This window comes from Ranitomeya variabilis, chromosome 3 (assembly GCF_051348905.1).
Source record: "Ranitomeya variabilis isolate aRanVar5 chromosome 3, aRanVar5.hap1, whole genome shotgun sequence".
In the NCBI taxonomy this organism is placed as follows: domain Eukaryota; kingdom Metazoa; phylum Chordata; class Amphibia; order Anura; family Dendrobatidae; genus Ranitomeya; species Ranitomeya variabilis.
The window spans coordinates 53,358,240-53,385,195 of record NC_135234.1 but is presented as its reverse complement, the minus strand read 5'-3'; the positions used below and the strand labels follow the sequence as shown (position 1 = coordinate 53,385,195).

General features: G+C 41.0%; 1 protein-coding gene across 15 annotated transcripts in view; it reads right to left on the bottom strand.

Moving 5' to 3' along the window:
- The window catches only part of ROBO2 (roundabout guidance receptor 2), a 1,292,543-nt gene that overhangs the window by 1,257,492 nt on the left and 8,095 nt on the right, over positions 1 to 26,956 (bottom strand). The gene's annotated exons all lie outside the window — the stretch shown is intronic.

Genomic DNA, 26,956 nt, shown 5'->3' with positions numbered 1-26,956 from the left:
AGATGGTCCAATTTCTGACCACTTGAAGGCTCAATCTATTCTCACTCTTCGAACTGAGGACATTTACATGGTATCAAAGGTAATTTAAACCTATGGGTCCTATTGGTCCTGTAGACATTTGGTCAAGGTCTGGTACATTTCCTGGAATTCTTTCATTTTCTCAAGTCCATGGAAATAATATACAGTAACAACCTGCATGTTAAATGACAAACTAGACCTAATTGGTCGGTCACCAGTGACATGACGTCTATGGCCAGTTAATCCTGATCTCGCTGCTGAAGGGGTTGTCAGCACTTTTTTGAAACCTCATCTTAAAGCAGCATAATGTATTAAAAGAGACCCTGATTTTACTGATGTATCACTTACTTTACTGGGTGCAGCAGTTGTGATACAGTCAGACTTTTTAGCTGCAGCATGTAGCAGAACCCAGAAAGCTGCCACCGCCCTGAAGCTTTCTGCATACATTGTATATAGACAGTAAGCTGCTAATCAGTGCTGGAGGCATGGTCAGACAAAGTCTTATCGGGGCACCAGTCAAGGCAGTGATTTAGTCTGCTGACAAAATATTCATTGTATTGAAACAGCAGCACACTGCCTAATAAATGATATATTCCTGAAATTAGTGACATCCTGCCCTCAGATTACATAGCAAAAACTTGCTGACAGATTCCCTGCAGGTTACGTGCAGGCAGCGGACAGCATCATAACACTGTTAACCTGCAGAGTAACCCCATATTTGCAGGTTAACAGTGCTATTCCAGTGGTGACAGGTTCCGTTTAAAATAGGAAAACAGAAGAATCTTTTTTGGGGGTAAATTATTGACCCTTCAGGCCTTCACCACTACCCTCATTGATTTCTTAGCTGTGGCCTTTATTTTATTTATTTTTTTAAGAGTGGGCAACTATGAAGCTTTAATTAAACCAGATGTTCCATTTATATCTCAGTCAACCCAGAAAGTAATATTTTCACTCTTGAGAAAATGGAGCTGCACAATGTGCGATGTGAGATAAAACATGGTTAAACCGATGATTCTGAATGTAAGTGTGTAGAATTTAATATTGATCCTTTAATAATATGCATTTAGAGCTCAATTTTGCTGATACATGTCTTCACAGAGACAGGCGGAATAACAAGTCATTGCAGAGATTAATAAGACATAGAACATATAATTAAGGAGACATCACGAGGTATTATGCATCCAAACGACATTCGCCCATTAGGGATATAAATAAATAATACAGGTTTAACTGACAATTCTCAATAAGCTTCGCAAGTGTCAGCCGACATCAGCGGCAGCAATTTCTGCTTCCCTCCGACAACAGAATACAAATGAGGTTGTGAACTGAAGAAGCAGCAGAAATACCGGTGTATATGGTCCTGGATATGTCTGAGTATTAGATAATGATATGTCCATAAAGGGTTAAAAAAACCTTACTGACCATTAAATTGAGCTATGAATACTTTTAAATGTCACAGATTGGTATCGTAGAGCGCTCAATTCTGACAAGGCCAAAAAAAAGTGAAAAAAAAATTGTAAGTTATTTGTAGGGCGCATACACATTATATAAATTAACCTGCTCACCCCCAATTTTGAGTCCGAACTATGTCCACACCACCCATTAACTGCAAACATCTTGGCGGTCCGCATATTTCTCTGCAAAGACTTTCTAAACTATCATTACACGCTATGCGGGTGTCACAAAAAACATTGTTTGCAGTTACAGTGGGGTAAGTAAGTATTTAATACACTGACGATTTTGCAAGTTTTCCCACCTACAAAGAATTGAGAGGTCTGTAATTTTTATCCACTGTGAGAGACCGAATATAAAAATAAAACAGAAAACCACATTGTATGATTTTTAAATAATTAAATTTCATTTTATTGCATGAAATAAGTATTTGATCACCTTCCGACCAGCAAGAATTCTGGCTCTCACAGACCTGATGGTTTTTCTGTAAGAGGCCATCTTGCTCTGCACTCATTACCTTTATTAATCGCACCTGTTTGAACTTGTTATCTGTATAGAAGACACCTGTCCACACACACAATCAATCACACTCCAACCTCTCTACTATGGCCAAGACCAAGCAGCTGTCTAAGGACACCAGGGACAAAATTGTAGACTTGCACAAGGCTGGGATGGGCTGCAGGACAGTAGGAAAGCAGCTTGGTGAGAAGGCAACAGCTGTTGATACAATTGATAGAAAATGGAAGAAACACAAATTAACTGTCAATCATCGGTCTAGAGCTTCTGAGAAAGGTCAGGAATCAGCCCAGAGCTACATTGGAGGACCTGGTCAATAACCTGAAGAGAGCTGGGACCAGAGCCTCAAACATTACATTTAGTAACACACTACGTTGACATTGATTCAAATCTTGCAGGGGACAGAAGGTCCCCCTGCTCACGCCAGCACATGTCCAGGCCTGTTTGAAGTTCGACAATGACCATCTTGATGATCCAGAGGAGGCATTGCAGAAGGTGATGTGGTCAGAAGAGACTAAAATAAACTTTTTGATATGGCCTCCACTCCACTGTTTGGAGGAAGGAGAAGGATGAGTACAACCCCAAGAACACCATCCCAACAGTGAAGCATGGTGGGGGAAACATTGTACTTTGGTGATGCTTTCTGCAAAGGGTACAGAATGAATGCACTGTATTGAAGGGAGGATGGATGGGGTCATGTATCACAAGATTTTGCCCAGAAACCTCCTTCCCTCAGTAAGAGCATTGAAGATGGGTCATGGTTGGGTCTTCCAGTATGACAATGACCCAAAGTACACAGTAAGGGCAACTAATGAGTGGCTCCATAAGAAGTATTTCAAGGTCCTGGAGTGGCCTAGATAGTCTTTAGACCTGAACCCAATGGAAGGAGCTGAAACTCAATGTTGCCCAGCAACTCTCTTCTCTTCTTTTGAGCAACGTCATAGCTGTGCAGACTGTCCATAAGTGGCTTTTACCATGTAAACCTGCAGAGCATCAGAAATGGCCCCATAGACTTTCATTGTAAAAGAGACTTCCGGCTCACACATAGAGTGAGTTGGCTGGTTAAAATTGCGATGACGTTTCTCAGAAAAGGAGAAGAACGGCGCTGGATACCGGAGAGAGCAGCGGTAGGTGAGTATATTAATACAGTTATACTACACTACATGCACACATTTAATGAATAAAAAACTTTTTTAAGCAAACACTAATCCATTTTAACAGGGCACTTTATAGCCCAAATACTTGGGATCGGATGTAGGGGGCACTACCACCAGTTTACTTAGTAATACTTTTCCATTTTTGTTTTTAGCTTCTAGATAAGTAAATAAAGTAAGTAGATGATAGATAGATAGATAGATAGATAGATAGATAGATGATAGATAGATAGATAGATAGATAGATAGATAGATAGATAGATAGATCGATCGATCGATCGATAGATTGATAGATAAAAGCTTTATTATTTAGGATCCAAATAAGTTTCGCACATCAGTAATTGTATAACAAAGATGACTAATTGCCATATGTCACACAATGCATCTTTAAATCCTCATATATGTTCTCTACAAGCTATTATCCAAGAATATGAAGGAAAACAAGGCTGAAGATTTACTGACAAATAAAGTGTTACTTACATCAAGCCAGCCTTAAATTAACGTTTTCCATGCACTCAGCGATATTTTACTGCCATACACAAACATCTACAGTAAGTAATGCAGTCCTAGTGCAGCCCAGCGCGAACCTCCGAGCCTAAAAGCTTTAAATCAATACCGTTTGGCACACAATACAATTGCCTCCAAAGATCAGAATAAAAGTAACGCAGCTGTTTGGTAATCTCAGTGTTATCATAGGTGAACGGTTTTTATAAATTAGAATTCTAATGAAATTGCTTGCAACATTTAACAAACAATTCCAACATATTTCTCCTATTAGTGGATCTAATTATGTGAGTTTACTTCTTCCTGCTGATTCCCTAATGTGGCGGATACCTTGGAAATTATGCTAATACAACAGTTTTACATTTATATTAAATAATAAAAACTTTTAGATATTTAAGTGAGTTTCCATTGTGCCAGGCAAAAATTAAAGTGATAGTTCATTTATGTCACTGCAGACTTGTGAAACCTCACATCGCGTGCACTGCACACTGTGAGGATTCTCCGCTGCTGGTGTCAGGAGTGGGAGATGATTTGCATACTCCTGTCCACATTCTGACTAGACCTGTCCAGCCTCGCTCAACACACTGACAGTGAGCAAAGCCATGCCTATCTAGTCTGCAAGTGACCGCATGTATACAAATCACATATTTGTGGCCACCGGCCTGATGCTCCTGTCACCGAAGAATCCTCAGACGCAGACTGCATGATGTGAGGACTCACAAGTCTACAGTCACAGAAAGTGTGACGACCAGTGATGAGCGAGTATACTCATTGCTCGGGTTTTCCAGAGCACGCTCGGGTGATCTCCGAGTACTTGTTATTGCTCGAAGATATAGTTTTCATCACCTCAGTTGCATGATTTATGGCTTCCAGATACGCTGAATACATGTGAGGAATGCCTGTTTGTTAGGGAATTCCCACATGTATTCAGCGTATCTGGAAGCCGTAAATCCATCAACTGAGGTGATGAAAACTATATCTCCGAGCAAGAACAAATACTCGGAGATCACTCGAGCGTGCTCAGGAAAACCCGAGCAACGAGTATACTTGCTCATCACTAGTGACAACCACTCTAAGGCAGGCTGCAGAAGTAAGAGTAAGATACCACAATGGTAAAATGGTGCTTAAGCCCCTGTGTCACAAAAGTGACCAAATAGTATTTAAATACAGAGATTGGGCAACGAATTGTGTCTGCTCCAGATGTAAGGAAAGCCAAGCTACAACTTTAAGACAAGTATCAGAGCTGGATTTATCTATAGCAGCAGTACACCTGTGGGAATGCCTATAGACAGTACTGTATAGATAACCCTGGGAGGTAGATACTTCCTATATGAAAGCAGTTCATATGAGTACACTAAACGGTGCATATTCAAATGCAAATTCTATGTATTATTATGGTAAATGGCTCTGGCGCTGAGCTCACATCTCTTCCGGCACATGTCAACTGTTTTGAACAGCTGACATGTGCCTCTAACAGCCATGTGTGGAATCGCGATCCACCCACAGCTGTTAACTAGTTAAATGCTGCTGTCAATCTCTGACAGCTGCATTTAACATAGACTTTTGGCAAGCTCACCAGAAATCCCACCTATTGGTGACACTGTCGAGTGATCCCGGGTCACCGATAGATTGGTATGACAACCAGAGGTCTCCAGCAGACCTCTATGGTTGTTACTGCCAGATTGCTCATAGCAAGTGAGTATTTCTGCTATATACAGGCGATCTGATAATCGCCTGTATGTAGCAGAGCTGATCGGATTATGGCAGCTTCTAGTCTCCCATGTAGACCATTGAAGCATGCCAAAAGTAAAAAAAAGTTAAAAAAAAAATAAATAGAGGTTCAATTAACCCCCCTTTAGCCCCATTCAAAATAAAACAATAAAATAAATCAAACATATACATATTTGGCATTGCCATGTTCAGAATCGCCCGATCTATCAATATAAAAAAAAATTAACCCGATCGCTAAACGGCATGACAAGAAAAAAAAGTAAAAACTTTTTTGCAATTTCACCACACTTGGAATTTTGTTCCCGTTTTCCAGTACACGATGGTGTCGTTCAAAAGTACAACTCGTCTGGCAAAAAACAAGCACTCATATGGCTATTTTGACCAAAAAATAAAAAAGTTATGGCTCTGGAAAGAAGGGGAGCAAAAAATAAAAATGCAAAGTCAAAAATACCTCTGGTTGTTAAGGGGATAAAATATTAATAATTTTTTGCACATTTGATCAGCCAATTCAAAATGTGGGATTAATGTTAGCTGGCCCTAGAAATTAGATACCTGTATACAAAGATTGGTGATCAGTTTCTACACTGTTGCTCGGTTAAAGGGGATTTCAGGTAGAAATCTAACATGAAAAATGATGCTTCCCTCTTGCCAAAGTTGATAAGATTACTTGTTCTGTCTACACCCTGCAATGTGTTCTCCCTTCTTTCTCTGTATATATTTTCAGTCACTGTAAATTGACCAACGGTCTGGCCCCCATGATATCACCGATCACTGCACACGGCAAAGCTGCTGGCTAAGCCTTTCAAAGCACAGACAGGACATCTCTGTACTCTGTGCTTGGAACAGACTGCAGCAGGAAGTGAGGAACTGGGGGTCACATCTCCACCACATTTGACAGCACAGGAACAGCAGAATTTTAACAGCAAGTAAATTATGAAGTTTCTTAAATTGTGATAGATTTTACAAGGCTTTGTTCAAGGAAAACCTCTTTAATTACTACTTTCCAATCTTGGATGTTATAACCAAAGGGATGCCTGGGGAAGAGAAGAGCGAGGCCATTGAATCACATACCTCACATGCAGATAGGCTGGAAAGTGCAAGTGGTAGGAAGCTCTTTGTGATGTTGAAGTAGACAACTGTGCAACCCCTTTAAAATTTTGGAGAGTGACTTACAGGGCAAGAACCTATAGATGGTAGTTAGATAATTTTTTTTACCCTTCCTGAATACTATTATTCATTTCTGATCTTATAAAGATAGTTATCTGGGTATAATTTTGGAACATCCCCTAATATATATATATATATATATATATATATATATATATATATATATATATATATATATATATATGAATATCTTTTCTTCCTCCTGAAAAGCTAAATATAATTATTAGATGATAATTAGGAGAAATTCATTTTCCATAGAATATAATAAGATCACACAATGTGGGTTATGCGGCATGATTTTTCTCATTGATGGCTGTCATTTAGGAACAGTCCTGGAAAATGTGTCATTGTAGCGTTATCTCCTCGGGAATGGAGAAAATCATTTAGAAATAAGTTCTGTCTTGTATAAATGAATAATAACAAGTCGAGGTGAAGGCATCTTTATCTTACAATCATTTATTAGAATGCTGTAACATTCATAAAATATGCCGTCTGTAATCGGCTTCATCTAGGACGTGGAATGTCCTATTTAACGATGGCAGAGATTGGCGCTGAGCTCAGCACAATGGTAACATGGTGATACTGCATCTGAAGTTATGCAGAAAAAAGTTCAAGCAGATTTATTATGTTCTAGTGAATGGTGTAAATGACTATGATGAATTGATATATAGATATAAAGTTATATGTCGGTACTAGACAAGAATAAAGGTACGGTATAAAGACAAGCCTCAGTATGGCAATATGTAACTTTTTATTTAAACCATGTTTTAATGCTATCCAAGACTGTAAAAGTTTGGGACAATATGAAGAAATCGAATGCTAACATCTATAGTTTTGAGTGGATGTTGGTATTTTCACCCTGCTCCCCTCCAACATACCCCCCAGGAGAGATGGTGGAAGCCAACTGCCTCCTGCTATGGAATGAGTGGAGAAGCGATTGTATATATCAATCCTCACAAGGTAGAATTGATTGAGGACAGAGATCTTTCAATAGGTTGGGATACTAGAAGAGAGATCTCCACCTAGTAGTCATTTATTACATGTCTTATGGATATGCCGTAAATGGCTAAAACACGCTTCTCTCAATGCATTAGCTCGAAGCAGGCTTCCACAGCCAGACATAAATCGAGAACGCTGTAGGATAGGAGGCGGAGTAAACCAGGGGGCAGGAAGACCAAAGTCAAAATTATAGTGGGATCCAAGAGGTTAATCTGGTAGTATGGTTGAAAGAAAGCTGGGTAACTAAACAATCAATTCAGTGCACCAAGGTGGTATAGGATTATAACAGCGGGCACAGACTAACAGTCTATGGGAAAATATGTTGGTGCCAGGGTCCCCAATTGGCCACCAATCCTGGTATTGATCCATTGAACCACTTTGCAATGTGCCACAAATACTGCCAGTAAATCCTGGTGGGTGACCAGGTCAATGTGCCAACCAGCTTCTCTAACTATGCAACCAAAAAATGCCAACACTTTGCAGAGACTGGAGCTAGCGCTGGAGTGAGCTTGTGCGAGTTTATGCCAAAAACATATGGGCAGATGTATATATTATGCAGATCCACACACTATTACAGTAAGATCCTATTAGATGCTATAACAGGTTTGTAGGCATACTTGGACTGGCCCTTGTTGTGAATTTGGATTCTGGGCTCCCCCGGTGGCTACTGGTGGAATTGAACTGGTGTCTTCATCTTCTCTGTTCACCTGTTCCCATCACCATGTGGGAGTCGCTATATAACCTTGCTGCTCTGTTAGTTGCTTGCCGGTCAACAATGTTATCAGAAGCCTCTCTGTGCTTGTTCCTGCTCCTAGACAACTACTAGATAAGTTGGACTCTTGTCCATGTTTGTTTTTGCATTTTGTTCCAGTTCACAGCTGTAGTTTCGTTACTGTGTCTGGAAAGCTCTTGTGAACGGGAATTGCCACTCTGGTGTTATGAGTTAATGCCAGAGTTTTAAAGTAATTTCTGGATGGGTTTTTGATAGGGTTTTCAGCTGACCATGAAAGTGTCCTTTCTGTCTTCTGCTATGTAGTAAGTGGACCTCAAATTTGCTAAACCTATTTTCATACTACGTTTGTTATTTCGTCTCAACTCACCGCCAATACATGTGGGGGGCCTCTGTCTCCTTTCGGGGTATTTCTCTAGAGGTGAGCTAGGACTAATATTTTCTTCTGCTAGCTTTATTTAGTCCTCCGGCTGGGCTGGGCATCTAGAATCAACGTAGGCATGCTACCCGGCCACTGCTAGTTGTGCGTTAGGTTTAGTTCATGGTCAGCTCAGTTCCCATCTTCCAAGAGCTAGTTCCTATATATGCTTATGCTATGTTCTCTTGCCATTGAGATCATGACAGTTTGACCGGCCAACAAAGTGTTAATTGTTTGGGCTGAAGCAGGAGAAAAAGAAGTGTTGAAGGGAAATTTTTTTTTTTCCCCTCAGAGTTTTGCTGCCTAGCCCTTAATTGCTGTCTAGCTGCTTCTTACCTCCTCTTAACCCTTGAATGGCTCTGTGTCCACCTGTTTGTAATGGATCTTCAGAGTGTAACTGCAGGTTTGAATAATCTCGCCACGAAGGTACAAAATTTGCAAGATTTTGTTTGTCATGCACCTGTATCTGAGCCGAGAATTCCTTTGCCGGAATTTTTCTCGGGGAATAGATCCGGGTTTCAGAATTTTCGAAATAATTGCAAATTATTTTTGTCTCTGAAATCTCGCTCTGCCGGAGACCCTGCACAGCAGGTCAGGATTGTGATTTCCTTGCTCCGGGGCGACCCTCAAGACTGGGCTTTTTCATTGACACCAGGGGATCCTGCGTTGCTCAATGTGGATGCGTTTTTTCTGGCCTTGGGGTTGCTTTATGACGAACCTCATTTGGAGCTTCAGGCAGAAAAAACTTTGATGTCCCTATCTCAGGGGCAAGATGAAGCGGAAATTTACTGCCAAAGATTCCGTAAATGGTCTGTGCTTACTCAGTGGAATGAGTGCGCCCTGGCGGCGACTTTCAGAGAGGGTCTCTCTGATGCCATTAAGGATGTTATGGTGGGGTTCCCTGTGCCTGCGGGTCTGAATGAGTCCATGACAATGGCTATTCAGATCGATAGGCGTTTGCGGGAGCGCAAACCAGTGCACCATCTGGCGGTGTCCACTGAGAAGTCGCCAGAGAGTATGCAGTGTGATAGAATTCTGTCCCGAAGCGAGCGGCAGAATTTTAGACGGAAAAATGGGTTGTGTTTCTATTGTGGTGATTCTACTCATGTTATATCAGCATGCTCTAAGCGCACTAAAAAGCTTGGTAAATCTGTTTCCATTTGCACCTTACCGTCTAAATTTATTCTATCTGTGACCCTGATTTGCTCTTTGTCATCTATTACCACGGACGCCTATGTCGACTCTGGCGCCGCTTTGAGTCTTATGGATTGGTCCTTTGCCAAACGCTGTGGGTATGATTTAGAGCCTTTGGAGACTTCTATTCCTCTGAAGGGGATTGACTCCACCCCATTGGCTAATAATAAACCACAATACTGGACACAAGTAACTATGCGTATTAATCCGGATCACCAGGAGATTATTCGCTTTCTGGTGCTGTATAATCTACATGATGATTTGGTGCTAGGATTGCCTTGGCTGCAATCTCACAACCCAGTCCTCGACTGGAGAGCTATGTCTGTGTTGAGCTGGGGATGTAAGGGGGCTCATGGGGATGTACCTGTGGTTTCCATTTCATCATCCATTCCCTCTGAAATTCCTGAGTTCCTGTCTGACTATCGTGACGTCTTTGAAGAATCCAAGCTTGGTTCGTTACCTCCGCACCGAGAGTGCGATTGTGCCATAGATTTAATCCCGGGTAGTAAATACCCAAAGGGTCGTTTATTTAATCTGTCTGTGCCTGAACATGCTGCTATGCGAGAATATATAAAGGAGTCCTTGGAAAAGGGACATATTCGTCCATCGTCATCTCCCTTAGGAGCCGGTTTTTTCTTTGTGTCAAAAAAAGACGGCTCTTTGAGACCATGTATTGATTATCGGCTTTTGAATAAAATCACTGTTAAATATCAATACCCATTGCCGTTGCTGACTGATTTGTTTGCTCGCATAAAGGGGGCCAAGTGGTTCTCTAAGATTGACCTTCGTGGGGCGTATAATTTGGTGCGAATCAGGCAGGGGGATGAGTGGAAAACCGCATTTAATACGCCCGAGGGCCACTTTGAGTATTTAATGATGCCTTTTGGTCTTTCTAATGCTCCGTCAGTTTTCCAGTCCTTTATGCATGATATTTTTCGCGATTATTTGGATAAATTTATGATTGTGTATCTGGATGATATTCTGATTTTTTCGGATGACTGGGACTCTCATGTCCAGCAAGTCAGGAGGGTTTTTCAGGTTTTGCGGTCTAATTCTTTGTGTGTGAAGGGTTCTAAGTGTGTTTTTGGGGTACAGAGGATTTCCTTTTTGGGATATATTTTTTCCCCCTCTTCCATTGAAATGGATCCTGTCAAGGTTCAAGCTATTTGTGATTGGACGCAGCCCTCTTCTCTTAAGAGTCTTCAGAAATTTTTGGGCTTTGCTAACTTTTATCGTCGATTTATTGCTGGTTTTTCGGATATTGCTAAGCCATTGACCGATTTGACTAAGAAGGGTGCTGATGTTGCTGATTGGTCCCCTGATGCTGTGGAGGCCTTTCGGGAGCTTAAGCGCCGTTTTTCCTCTGCCCCTGTGTTGCGTCAGCCTGATGTTGCTCTACCTTTTCAGGTTGAGGTCGACGCTTCTGAGATCGGAGCTGGGGCAGTGTTGTCGCAGAAAAGTTCTGACTGCTCCGTGATGAGGCCTTGTGCCTTCTTTTCCCGTAAATTTTCGCCCGCTGAGCGGAATTATGATGTTGGGAATCGGGAGCTTTTGGCCATGAAGTGGGCTTTTGAGGAGTGGCGCCATTGGCTTGAGGGGGCCAGACATCAGGTGGTGGTATTGACTGACCACAAAAATTTGATTTATCTTGAGACCGCCAGGCGCCTGAATCCTAGACAGGCGCGCTGGTCATTATTTTTCTCTCGGTTTAATTTTGTGGTGTCATACCTACCGGGTTCTAAGAATGTTAAGGCGGATGCCCTTTCTAGGAGTTTTGAGCCTGACTCGCCTGGTAACTCTGAGCCCACAGGTATCCTTAAGGATGGAGTGGTATTGTCAGCCGTTTCTCCAGACCTGCGGCGGGCCTTGCAGGAGTTTCAGGCGGAGAGACCTGATCGTTGCCCACCTGATAAACTGTTTGTTCCTGATGATTGGACCAGTAGAGTCATCTCTGAGGTTCATTCTTCTGCGTTGGCAGGTCATCCTGGCATTTTTGGTACCAGGGATTTGGTGGCAAGGTCCTTCTGGTGGCCTTCCCTGTCACGAGATGTGCGAGGCTTTGTGCAGTCTTGTGACGTTTGTGCTCGGGCCAAGCCTTGTTGTTCTCGGGCTAGTGGATTATTGTTGCCCTTGCCTATTCCTAAGAGGCCTTGGACGCACATCTCGATGGATTTTATTTCAGATCTGCCTGTTTCTCAGAAGATGTCTGTCATCTGGGTGGTGTGTGACCGTTTTTCTAAGATGGTCCATTTGGTTCCTCTGCCCAAGTTACCTTCTTCTTCCGAGTTGGTTCCTCTGTTTTTTCAAAATGTTGTTCGTTTGCATGGTATTCCTGAGAATATCGTTTCTGACAGAGGGACCCAATTCGTGTCTAGATTTTGGCGGGCATTCTGTGCTAGGATGGGCATAGATTTATCTTTTTCGTCCGCTTTCCATCCTCAGACGAATGGCCAGACCGAGCGGATTAATCAGACCCTGGAGACATATCTGAGGTGTTTTGTGTCTGCTGACCAGGATGATTGGGTTGCTTTTTTGCCATTGGCGGAGTTCGCTCTCAATAATCGGGCCAGCTCTGCCACTTTGGTGTCCCCGTTTTTCTGTAATTCGGGGTTTCATCCTCGATTTTCCTCTGGTCAGGTGGAATCTTCGGATTGTCCTGGAGTGGATGCTGTGGTGGAGAGATTGCATCAGATCTGGGGGCAGGTGGTGGACAATTTGAGGTTGTCCCAGGAGAAGACTCAGCTTTTTGCCAACCGCCACCGTCGTGTTGGTCCTCGGCTTTCTGTTGGGGATTTGGTGTGGTTGTCTTCTCGTTTTGTCCCTATGAGGGTCTCTTCTCCTAAGTTTAAGCCTCGGTTTATCGGCCCGTATAAGATATTGGAGATTCTTAACCCTGTTTCCTTCCGTTTGGACCTCCCTGCATCCTTTTCTATTCATAACGTTTTTCATCGGTCATTATTGCGCAGGTATGAGGTACCGGTTGTGCCTTCCGTTGAGCCTCCTGCTCCGGTGTTGGTTGAGGGTGAGTTGGAGTACGTTGTGGAGAAAATCTTGGACTCTCGTGTTTCCAGACGGAGACTCCAGTATCTGGTCAAGTGGAAGGGATACGGCCAGGAGGATAATTCTTGGGTGAATGCATCTGATGTTCATGCCTCCGATCGGGTTCGTGCCTTTCATAGGGCCCATCCTGATCGCCCTGGTGGTTCTGGTGAGGGTTCGGTGCCCCCTCCTTGAGGGGGGGGTACTGTTGTGAATTTGGATTCTGGGCTCCCCCGGTGGCTACTGGTGGAATTGAACTGGTGTCTTCATCTTCTCTGTTCACCTGTTCCCATCACCATGTGGGAGTCGCTATATAACCTTGCTGCTCTGTTAGTTGCTTGCCGGTCAACAATGTTATCAGAAGCCTCTCTGTGCTTGTTCCTGCTCCTAGACAACTACTAGATAAGTTGGACTCTTGTCCATGTTTGTTTTTGCATTTTGTTCCAGTTCACAGCTGTAGTTTCGTTACTGTGTCTGGAAAGCTCTTGTGAACGGGAATTGCCACTCTGGTGTTATGAGTTAATGCCAGAGTTTTAAAGTAATTTCTGGATGGGTTTTTGATAGGGTTTTCAGCTGACCATGAAAGTGTCCTTTCTGTCTTCTGCTATGTAGTAAGTGGACCTCAAATTTGCTAAACCTATTTTCATACTACGTTTGTTATTTCGTCTCAACTCACCGCCAATACATGTGGGGGGCCTCTGTCTCCTTTCGGGGTATTTCTCTAGAGGTGAGCTAGGACTAATATTTTCTTCTGCTAGCTTTATTTAGTCCTCCGGCTGGGCTGGGCATCTAGAATCAACGTAGGCATGCTACCCGGCCACTGCTAGTTGTGCGTTAGGTTTAGTTCATGGTCAGCTCAGTTCCCATCTTCCAAGAGCTAGTTCCTATATATGCTTATGCTATGTTCTCTTGCCATTGAGATCATGACAGGCCCTCCAGTGGAACAGGTGAATTCCCCGGTGGGCCACTGTGCAGGAAAGTGCCCGATATTCCTCTATATGAACAAATGGTGGCAAAAACACTTGATTCATTATGTACAGACAAGGGCAGTATCTCATCATTCATTTAACAAACAACTCTGTTTATTATTACATAGCATCAGAGGTAAATTTGAGAATGACGGTAATGTAATATTTACATGGAGCAGAACAGTGGCCCCCCAAAGTCAGTATTACAGGTGGGCCGTGGGCACCCCTGGCCGACACTGGCTATAAGCATTTTACAGTTTTAGCACATACAGCATATTTTTTGGCATCCTTGCACTTGTGTGATGAGTATATAAATATCCAACAAAAGTAATCAATGAGTCACTCCAAGAAGGGATCATGACGACTGTACTGAATTAATGCCGAAAGTATATTGTAACTGCAGAACGATTTATTATACAACGAATAATACAATAATTTGCTGAAATCAGCAACCCAATGACCTATTGAATTAAAGACTTTTGGTCGTCTCCCACTGCAGATTTGTGTGGCTCTCTTCTCTGGATAATAAAGGAAATTTCCATTCTGTGGCACTCACCACGATACAGAACATCACTAAAGAGTTTACTGCTTCATGACTGGTCTCTGATAAGCTGAACTGCAAGAAGCTCAGATTATTCCATTTAAAAAAAATGCTCAAGTCAGCGCAATAAATTATATTCTACTGATCGATCTCCTATTGTAATATCACAACTCTACAGAATTTGCAACTTTAGAGTTGTCCATACAAAAGCTTTGCTGGCCGCATTCTAAGTCTATGCATTATTCAATGGAACACAATGTTATATAATGATAATAATAATAATAATCTTTATTTATATAGCGCCAACATATTCTGCAGCGCTTTACAGTTTAACAGTTTCAAACACAACAGTCATAAGTAACAACGTTAACAATACAATAATAAAGCAAAATACGACGACCCTGCTCGTGAGAGCTTACAATCTACAATGAAGTGGGGGAGATACAAAGTACAGGTGTGTATTTACAATGATGTATTTACAATGATGGTCCAGCCATCTTCAGGGGGTGGGGGGTAGATGGAGATAGTGAATGGGCTACACACACACACACAAACATAAAATGACTGATTAGGGAACGTGATAGGCCGCTCTGAACAAATGTGTTTTGAGCGAGCACCTAAAACTATGCAAGTTGTGGATGGTCCTAATATCTTGGGGTAGAGCATTCCAGAGGATTGGCGCAGCATGGGAGAAGTCTTGGAGTTGGGAGTGGGAGGTACGGATTAGTGCAGAGGTTAGTCGAAAGCCATTTGCAGAGCGCAGCGGTCGGTAAGGCCGATAGACAGAAATGAGGGAGGAGATGTAAGGGGGTGCCACACTGTGGAGAGCTTTGTGGGTGAGAACAAGTGCTTTGAATTGTATCCTGTAATGAATGGGCAGCCAGTGTAACGACTGGCGAAGAGCGGATGCATCTGAGTAACGATTAGCCAGATGGACAACCCTGGCTGCCGCATTAAGGATAGACTGGAGAGGGGAAAGTCGAGTGAGGGGGAGGCCAATTAATAGATAGTTGCAGTAGTCCAGGCAGGAGTGGATTAGGGCGACAGTGAGGGTTTTTTTTGTCTCCATGGTGAGAAAAGGGTGGATTCTAGAGATGTTCTTTAGGTGTAAGAGGCGAAGGAGAGATCGGAGTCAAACATAACACTCAGACAGCGTGCCTGCTGCCGGGGTGTTATTATGGTGCCATCCACCCCCAATGATCTGAAAATAGTATTGTATTTTCATATGAGTAAAATGATTAAAACAAAACATAGGGTTTTTAAAAATTCGCATTTATAATGACAGTCATGGACAATCTCAGGTTTCAAGCCTCCACAATTATCTACAACAATGTTTGTAAACCATTGTAATTCTCCCGAGGTTTGTAATATATGGGTGTCCTGAACAAACCCCACTAATAATTTCTTAATTATTAGTAGAAAATTATTCTTCTAAACTCGACGACCCCTTTAAGGACTTTTTTTTTTACAGTCTAGGGGTAGGTTTGTAATACTTTCTACTAGTTTGTGTACTTTTATTTTGTGTTTCAAGATTTGATTGTCAAAATTACTAGCTGTCACAGATGAAAAACCTCAGAACAATCTCTGGTAATTGCATTTTACTCTGTTTACTTTGTTTCCAACTTTCTTTTTGTTTTGTGTTTGTTGATTTGGAAAAAAAATAAATATCAAGTATAAAAACCTTTCTGTAAAGTTAATCTAACGGTTCAATGGTGGACCTTTCAGCTTGTTAGATTTAGAAAAAGGATTTTCTGTGTAAGAGGATCTGACAGTTCTCCTGACAGGTCTGTTTTAGCAAATACTTATATTTCCCAAGCAATAAGGGCGCATTCTGACATCCGTACAAATCGGTCCTAGATCGGACCACAAAGAATGGTCTAGCCATATATTTTGATGAAGCTTAGAAATAGTAAAATATTGGCAACTGGCAGCTATCAATTGGAGCTGTGTCCCTGTGCACTTTCACACTGTCCAACCAATACCATTTGTTTGGAGACACTTCACTTTGACAAGGGGAATTGTGTATAGAGTTGAGCGAATTTTTCAAAATTTGGTTCCGATTACAATCGGCAGCAAATATTGTTTTTGCAATATTCACTGAACACAGCCGAATGTCATTGGAGTCAATGGGAGTAGAAATTACTGAACATGTTCGGAACCGATCATCAAACATAAATTTGCCAAGAACAGAGTAGCAATATGTCACAAATATGGCAAATTCAAATTCGGAGATCGAATCCAAACATATTCGCTCAACTCTAATTGTAACACCCAGGTGTCAATAGATTCACAAATTTCTAGGAAGAATAACAGAGGAATAACACGACGTGGAAGTATCAGAAAATGCGCTCCATAATTGTTGTTTACTAAATCAGACATGTAGTTATAGGTCTTCCTTAAAAGGGACGTCCCACCTGAGATGTTTAAGACATGTGTCCAGCAATATTCTGAACTCCAATATTAATCAAAAGAGTCAAGCACGCTCAGCGAACTCTGTTCCTGGCGGTGTGTACATAGGCTCTATTCTTGCGATATGTGCAAATCCCTGATAGAGTAATGCTTTATGCTAATCTGCGCTACCTTTTTTGTTGTTGGAGAAATAGTAACAACTGCGGCTATTGTGGGGTGACGGCAGATGGCGGTATGTGAACTGTTGGAATTGCTAATGTATGACGTTCCTCTAGACTGCACTATATGCTACTGTTCAATTCTCTCCCTCTATCCTTCCTGCTGCGGTGATGAATACTATGGTTGTTGTTTGTCTGATGATTCTGCTGAAAGTTGAAATTTGCAACAGGTAGAGGCCCAGCATGGTTTTTCTGCTGCTCGATACTCAGTGACAATGGCAAAAGGTTACAGAACCCAAAAACAGTTATTACTAGCAAAACTATCACTTCTACTGTAGATCTGAAAGTTAATGTGATGACAACACTGGAAAAAAAACATAAGAAATAACGGACAGTGATCAGACTTCTGATGAACAAATAGCTAAAGTCAGTGCTCGTCTTAACAATGCAAGGAAGCAGATACAACTGAACACATACAGAACAATGGCTCTCAACAAGCAAAAACAAAGACAAATCACCTGTACATCTCTCTTTCAATGTACAGTATATGAACCAATATTTTGGAAAAATATATCTCAATTGTCAGAAAGGTAACCTAATATATAACTACAGGCCACAGAGGAAGAAATGCAAGAAATTGATCTTTGATGGACCCTTTCAGTATAATAAGGTCCATTGTGTTTCTTTTTTGATCAACCATAGAGGTGATGTACCTGCCAGCGTTTTGATATGTAACCATAGTTAGGGGTGATCCTCATAGTAACATGACAAAGATGTAATTGATAGCTCATGAGTAACTGCTAATCTACCATGTTATTCATTTTCACAAGTCAGTAACATATGAAGCATTTTGGCGATGGACATTTTCCTGCATACCGTGTTCCTGTAGACCTGCTAGTGGTGGTACTGCAAAGTGCTGCGGATCATCACCTTTGCCTTGTCATATACCCTCTATTTCTTACTATTATTGCTAGCAAATTCAATACTAATATGATCATATAATAAAACAATTGTGTTGATTTTAGGCTTTAGCAAGTAGGCAAGGGAAGTTTACCCTTAATTCTAGGTAGCAAGTGCTGTTAATGGAGGACGAGCCTGCCTTACTCCTTTCTCCCCAATGTCTTATTGCAGAATATTGGCCTATAATGTAATGTTGCCCTGAAATGAATTACCTGAACAAGTCCTATACATTGAGAGCCTTGTCTTACTGTATCTGCGGGGAATAATTGTGTTGCTGAGCAAACTAGAAAAGGCATTATATACAATGGAAGTCAACAACTAAACACTGCTGGATCACTGCGCTGCAAACATGTGAATAGAAAGAAGCATGCGTATATAAAGTATAATTATGTAATTTCTATACATATATTGCAAACTGCATTCATGTAATGCACAGATTTAAAGGGAACCTGTCGCCTAGTATCACTCCCTTTACATTATGCACAAACCCTACAGGATACAAGGTTGAATGTTGAAAGTGATCACGTATCTACAGCATAATTTGCTGCATGTTGGGGTCTGAACACTTGTTTTGCCTCTGATATGAGATCTAAAATGCTTTATTTATGAGAATGCCAAAAAGCTGAACAGGTTCCACCGGCAGACCCTTACATAAGAAGTCAAGCAGATGTACACATGTGCGGCCACTTCTCTGTTTCAACAGAGTATCTCAGAACCCTGTTCTCAGGATCGGTGTTGGGGTGCCGGCAGAAAAACCCTGGTAATCCGCATGCTGACACTTATTCTCACTATTGATAATAAACCTTTAAGGAAAAATCTATCAAATATCACATACATGAACAACATACAATGTTACAAGAATATTCTCTGCCCTCTGTTATGCTCCATGTCGGGTTTTGCAGGTTGCCTGACGTGGATAACTGACATCATCTCCCTACACCTATTTAAGGCCCAGTGATACACACATCTGTGTCCTGGGATTTTGACTCTAGTATTCCTTGTTTGAAATGCTCCATTGTGTGTTTCATAACACAACCATCCCAGCGGGGTTACCTCCCAGCTGTCCATCTGCTCCTGTGTTAACAGTTAGTCCTAGTCCCCCTGATTTCCACGTGTCCTCTGGAAGCTCCACCAACACCTGGAGTACATGTGTCCACCCAGTCAAGAGGCTTAGGTGAGCCCTTACAAATGACATATACTTACAAAGGTCTATGAAGGCAGTCCTGCAAATCCATCTATCTATCTATCATCTATCTGGGGACGCTATCATCTATCAGTGGTTAGCATTGGTGCTTTGCAGCGCTGGGGTCCTGGGTTCAAATCCCACCAAGGACAACATCTGTAAAGAGTTTCTATGTTCTCCCTGTGTTTGCGTGGGTTTCCTCCGGGTAATCCGATTTCCTCCCACATTCCAAAGACATAATCATAGGGAATTTAGATTGTGGGCCCCATCAGGGACAGCGATGATAATGTGTGCAAACTGTAAAGCGCTGCGGAATATGTTGGCGCTATATAAATAAAGAGATTATTTATTATTTATTTATTTATCTATTCCATATCCATCTCCTATCTACCATCTATCTAACCAAACAATACGTTGACTAGCTAACAATAATATTTGTAAGGAATACTAATAAGTTCACATGCTTTTGTAGAAGCGTCTGGAAGTTTTTACTATATTTTTGAAGTCAAATTGCCAAATTCATGTGTATAATGGATGAAGGGTAGTAACTAAATATTTTTAGTCCTCAGGTGAATTTTTCTGTTGACAATAAAAAATGGAGCTATATCTGAAATTCTTTTCTGTAAACCTCCTTTTCTTCCATCCAGAAAATAAAAAAAAATTGCTTATAAGTAAAAGGAAGGTGTGTGAGAACAACACCGGGAACCGAATCAAGTGTATTTAAAAAAGAAATTTGTCCCTGGAAAAGTAGGGCACATATCGATTCCTTTAATTGAAAAGGCTCCTGGGAGGGAGAGACTTTTATCTCAGTACTTTATCTAAATTTAGAAATTCAAAGCGATGAATAAGTTAATAGTTCTACTTAAAAAGGCATAATATTAGAGTTAATTTACAGAATAAAACAAAGGCTGCGCTTGGAATTCCTAGGAGTAATTGTGATTGAATGGCTGCATAACATGCCAGATACTGTATGATTTCTTCCACTCAATCCCTTTCCATATTTATTTTTTTACAGGACATCATTTGTAGATCCATCATCTTTGACTCTGTTCACACTGGTATTGTGGCTTCAGACGTAATGAAGGTCAGAATTGCTGCTTGTATCAAGTGTGATTGAAATCTTCATGAAAGCTCGAATGGAAACTCGCAACTCATATGTGATCGGAGTCTTAGCCAAGTAAACAAATCCTAAAATTAAAGTATAGAACAACTTTTGCACCACTTTTCTACTTAAATGCATGAATATTTGTCTAAAAAGGTTTTACTATTAACTTCTATAGCCTTTATGTAGGTGTATAACTATAGCAGGTGCATGGGTTGCAATCGCACTGGAGTCCTAGAGCCTGAAGGGACCTAAAAGGGTCCTTTGGCTCACATGGGAAGAATAATACTATTATAGACTTGTGATAGCTGGGTGCCCTACTGGAGATTTCGCATTGAGGCTCGCAAGCTTCAGTGTTACTCCTTTGCCTCTATAAACTCAATGCATACAGATTGCAGTTACCAGTTTGTGTCTCGTATCTCTCCTCTCCTGAACAAACTCCTAAACTGATTATGACTAGAGATAAGTAAATCAATTCATAACAAATATGTCATTCACGGAAATCCAGAAAAATCGCAACTTGCCAGCCACTATTAAGCTGGATTCTTTGCAGAGAAGAAAGTGGTTAAAAAATAGCAAATTATTATACTGACATGTCCTAGGTGTGCCCCTCACCTGTCCTGCCATTGTAACTCCCCACATGGACATCCGCGCGTTCAAGGCCCTTGGACTTATACTATTTTCATCTTTCATGTTCTGTCCAAGAGGGCATCGTGCACAATGTCAGGACACCATGATGCTTAGCTAACTGTGAAGAACCCAGACGTAAGTCCAAAGACAAGAAGAGTGGAAGGCCAAAGATGAGTAGAGTGCAAGACCAAAAATAAGATGACTAAAGATAAGAGCAAGAAAAGGACCGGATGAGTAGATGCAGCAGTATGGCCAGTGGGAGAAAAGTTGGGACTAGCAAGTATAGTCTTTTAATATTTTTTAACCCCTTAACAGCCATCCATTAATTACACTTTGGGGACCAAGCTGCACTCTAGACCAGGGTTTCCCAAACTCCAGTCCTCACGGACGCCACAGGTCATGTTTTCAGGATTTCAATAGTTTTGCACAGGTGAGAGAATTCCTGAGGCCTTGCTGATACTTCTACCACCTGTACAATACTAAGGAAATCCTGAGAACATGACCTGTTGGGTCCATGAGGACTGGAGTTTGGGAAACCCTGCTCTCGACTAATCGGACAAGCAGGTCGCCCCAGATTGAAGGTATCTGCCTACATTGCCATATTGCCAGAGACCTGTCAATCACTGTCAGCCGGCAGGGAGAAGTCACCAGGCACCCGCCTATCTGACCAGTCTGCAGTGTGGCACAGGCCTCAGTGACTATCAAAAGTATACTTTTCTCTGAAATACCGCAGCGTTTCAGAGTCTGATATCACACAGCCAATGCCTGAAAAATTCTGTCTGCGGATTCTTAGCCTGTATCAGATGTCGTGTTCAGTTTAATCTTGACTACAATACTCCAAAGTTATTAAGAAAATACTCCAAAGTTATTAAGAAGCACTTTCCTTCCAAATCTGGAGAAGTTTCGTCTGAATATCTATATGTAGATTTGTACTATAATTTGCACCAATTTCTTGAAAAAGTGATTGAGTCTCCTCCCACGGTTCATTTACTTTTTCAACACTTTTTCAAAACTCAGTGAACAATAAGAAGTCGGCAGCACTGGAAACAATAAAACAGAAAACGCGTGGTAAGAAAACAGAAAGGTGGGAAAAGTCGATTATTATAGTAAGAATATGTTTTGCAATGTAATGCAATGTTTTCACCTACTGTATTCTCACCCATCCCTTGTAGATTGTGAGCCCTCATGGGCAGGGTCCTCTCTCCTCATGTACCAGTCATCATGACTTGTATTGATTAAGATTATTGTACTCGGTTTTTTATTATGTATACCCCTCCTCACATGTAAAGTGCCATGGAATAAATGGCGTTATAATAATAAATAATAACATTAATAATTTAATGCCCTTGGATGCAATGAAGAGATGTAAAATTGTTGATAATTTCCCTCCATGGTTTTCGGGTAGAACGTTTAGCAAAACCTACAACAGAATTTGAAAGACCCAGTCTAGTTTGTGTGTAGGTAAGCTATGCTAATAGTTTTGGTTGTGGGTGCAAGGTGTCACAATATAAAGGCTCCCAAAATCACTTATAGCTTCTTCTACTCAGTTTTCCTGTAAAGCCATCGGAAGGAAGTCACAACACCACTGGCCTCCACTTCATTGCATTGATGCCAATGTCCTCCGAAGCACCTACGAAAAGGCAGCTAACCCCACACAACTCTAATTACAGAAGTGTAAAAAACATCAAATCATTTGGGCTTTAGCTTATTCCAACTTGCTCTGAAACCTAATAAATATGTCACACTTGATGCCATTTATAATTTACACGACGAGATGCAATATATATGAATTGTACTCCATCCATAGAGACCAATTACTTTGTGAAATGATTATTACCGTATGCTCATCTGTTTGCCATATGGGTTGATATGTCTGTTGTAATATCTGATACATTATTTCCTATTTTTAGCAAACTCGCCAATAATAAGAAATATGGACAAACATGGGGGGAAGAGTGGAGGAGAATGATAAGGATGCACTAATGTTACACTAGTGCCGGCATGGCTTCATGATTACCAGCATAAATTGAACAGTGTTTAATGACTGAGCCGCCTGTGATTACTGAATCTGTAATTATATGTATACACCACTGTATATTCCCATGAGGACCTAAAGACTTATTGCCAAGTCATTAGTATTTAGCCACACTTTTATAAACGTTGCACTCACAGGTCAACCCATAAAACTGATAATTAGTTCTTTGCAAAGTTAATATAGAAAGGGTAATAGCGAAGACCCGCTCATGTCCTATGAGGTATACTGAAGATTAATCCTTAATCATTTAATTGAAGAGCTGGTGAGGGAATCTGGGTAATCGCTGAAAAAGCAACAACCAACTTCCACGAGGAATCATGGTAAAATAATGCAAGAAAGAGAGGAGAGGGAAGAACTGAAATGACTGGTGTGATCTTCACTGAGCGTGAACAGACTGGTAAAAGTTAGAGATTTTGATGCCATCTGATATTATAGTGCCAATATATGACCCATGGACAGTGTTCACAAATAGTGCACTTTTAGGCTAGGACTCCACTTTTTCACTATTAGCAAAATAATTGTGAGTTTCGACTGGTTTCACATGTCTGACATTCACACATTCATGGCCAACCATGTTCTGACCTGTCAAGGATCTTACGACCCAAACTCAACAGTCTTAGGACTCATTCAGATGTTTATGCAAATCGATCTGAGATCAGACCACAATTTACGGACTGGCCGCAGGGTTCCTGACCCCAGTGAGACAGCCTTATTGAAATACATGAAGCCGTCACACTCAAGTTGGGAAAACTGTGACCAGTTCTTGCATTAGTGGTCTGATCACGGACCGATGTGCACATATGTCTGAATGTACATACATGATGCTGTTCAGTTTGGGTCAAGAGACCCATGGATGGTTTGGACCTTCTGGTTTGGCAATCTTTATTTGGACCGTGAATGTTGATTGTGTGAAACTGGCCTTACTGTGACCATCAATGTTTCACCTTTTGTAAAAAGTTATGAGCGATTCCTGACAATCACAATATGCTTAGGTCACATCTTTGATCTTGCACTGATCCATTAAGGTGTTTATGCCAAAATTTTGCCATAAGACATCTAAAAAGGTTTCAGAATTTTGGCACATCACAAAGTTGCTAAAAAATATAGTGACTTTTGGCCAGCTCAGCCTAAATGGGTAAAGCTGGGATGGAACCGGGGCATGGCAATACTAATTCAGTCCCTGACAAGAGAAAGATGTTTAGCAAGACTCAATGTGGCGAACACCACTTGTAAGTTGTGCCTGATTCATTAAGTGTAGTCTGCCTTTTACTCCACCATGCCCTTCATTAAGACTTGCAAGCACAAAGCCAGTCTTAATGAATGGGGGCCTAGGTGTGAAGCAGGACAGGTGATGTGTCACTAAATCGCCATACATTAACCACGTTCTTCCCATGGCAAACATTATGGTAGCTAGAAGTCAAAACGCAAAAAATTGTATCTTCATACCACTTTCTCAATTCTTCTTGCTTCAACCATCACATAGTTTACATTAGTATGCTAAAGGAGGGGTATAGGATTAGATGAACAACTATTTGCTGGTGGAAACACTTTTCCACCTGTCCATAGGTGCTAACATCCTAGTTCAGCTCTATTGAAATAAATCAGGCTGAACTCTGATGCTAGGTGTAATCTTTGGACTGATGTGGCACTGTGAATGCTGCAATGTCTTTCTAGACAAATGCAACCTCTTTATTGTGCTCCCAACATTGGTGAACATATATATTATAGAAGCTTTCATACACCTATTTCTAGGTTTCATATTCATTTCTAGGTTTCTTATTCATATTTAATCTTAATGCAACCAGTTCCCATTAGACATGACCTTCTGTCCACAGAGAAGTTATCTGGTACCCACATTGATCCAGCTATATACTCACAAAATGATATACCACACGGTTATAACACTAACCCACCAAAATAATGATGGAGAACCAAGATATTGATGCAAGGTCCAACGGTTCGATCGACAATGGTCTTTATCAAGGACATTTGTATTTAGAGCAGTTGGGCATGAGGTAGATGCGGCTGTGCACAGAAGACATTGCTAAATTGTATGATCTCGATTATCCCACCTTGTGTTCAGATACAAATGCAATACTGCATGCCTAGTTTTTTTGTATAGCATGGCACTCTTTACAATGAATGGGATCTTCTGCGGAAACAGTGGGCAGCCATCAAGTTGGCAGCTGCTACATCTGTATGTCTTGCACAGTGATTTTGTAGATGCAATCAGAGAAAACTTGAGCTCACAAGTTACAATTAACTTTTATCATCCAAAATTACTGCTCTTTGAACCCATCTAATATACTGTATATCCATACCAGCTTTGGAGAGAGTGAAATAACATAAAATGTTGCAGCAGTGTACAGAGATCTATTTACAGGTCATGGGAAAATAGTATGAAAATTAGCTCTTAAAGTGAATCTGTCAGCAGATTTTTGCTATGTAATAGGGGGCAGGGGCTGACACTGATTTCAGTGATGTATGACTTATTAAGTTGTGGGTTGTTGTTTCAATATAATGAGTGTTTTATCAGCAAGAATCTTTCACTGCCGGACTGGTGCCCACCTGACTCCTGGTCCAACCACACCCCTTTTCTGATAAGCAGCTTACTGTCAATAGACAATGTACATAGAGAGCCTGGTGTGGGTGGGGTCAACTTTCTGATTTCTGTTACATCTAAAAGCTCTGATACAACTTCTGCAGCCAGTAAACTAAGTGATACATTGTGTGAATCAGAACGTCTTTCTCTATATTATGCTGCTCTCAACTAACCTAGCAAAAACCTGCTGACAGATTCTCTTTAAGAAGAAAGCAAGTTATTTCATATCAAATAAAACAGATAATCTAACAAAAAGAAGAGGGACTCATCAACCCCTAATCTGCTGCCTAAAGATAGCATTCTTCCTTCTGATGCAGAGCTAATTTTTATTAAACTTGCATATTATTTTAGATGAAATGTCCCAAATTCTTACACCAAGCTAGGCATTACAAAAGTAGCTGCTAAGACCTTTATCCACTCCCAGGTCCTGTAGACACTGAACTCTCACAATCCTCTTATTCCCTTAGTTTGCCGGGGGGCAATGAAGGGATTGCGGTAGCTATACTCTATATACAATAAAAATAATGGAAGCCGCCTCATATTAAGGGAGACACAATATATTGCTGAGCCCTTTTGATATCAGACTAATACAGCTGGAATAGAGCAAGAACCTTTCACCACTCGCATGAGATTAAAGCTGTATTTCTGTCTAAACTGTTCTCATGTGGCGACAGGCACCTTGATCTTTTCATCCTCTTGAACCTTTTGTGGCAGAAGCAACAGCAATAATAAAGGATGCTGAAAGGTGATCATGGTTAGACTTTCCTTCTATGTAATAAAAGCCTAATAACTCTTGGAGTATACAGAAATAACTAGATACCGATAGGTGTAAAGCTGGAAAGATCAAAATGGCATAAACACAATAGACAACATTAAATAACAAAATAAGCCAAGCAAAGATAGAAGAAGAGCCAAGCGTAATATATCACCATATGTCATAGCAGTTCTAATGATGTAGGGACTCGGGAGAGAACTATAGAATATATTTTCGCGGTGGGACTATTTCCAAATTAATGGAGGACCCTGGACTACCCTCTGCCTTGTATTATCATATTTTTATTTCTTGTACAAGGACAGAGCAACGAAACTCCAAATCCATGACCAAAGAATTTGGGGGACTCCTTGCATTCACTTTCCCAGTAGAATCCTGCCATTATGTTCAATCCTCTTCATGAGAAAGGGGCTTGTTTTTCACTGTATTTACAGGGTTTATGTGGTTTCACAAGCTACTGCATATCGGACTGACCCTGAAATTTGTGTTCAGAGCTTCACCAACATCTTCCATAGTCTCCATATAAGACTATATGCTCTAGGTACTACAAGTGGGTCACACGGTTTCATGGACCCATTAATTCCTAGTTATTATAAATGCTCTCATCATTATTATCATTTGATCCTCAATTCTGTATTTACATAAAATATGCTAGCAAAAAAATTGTCAAAAAA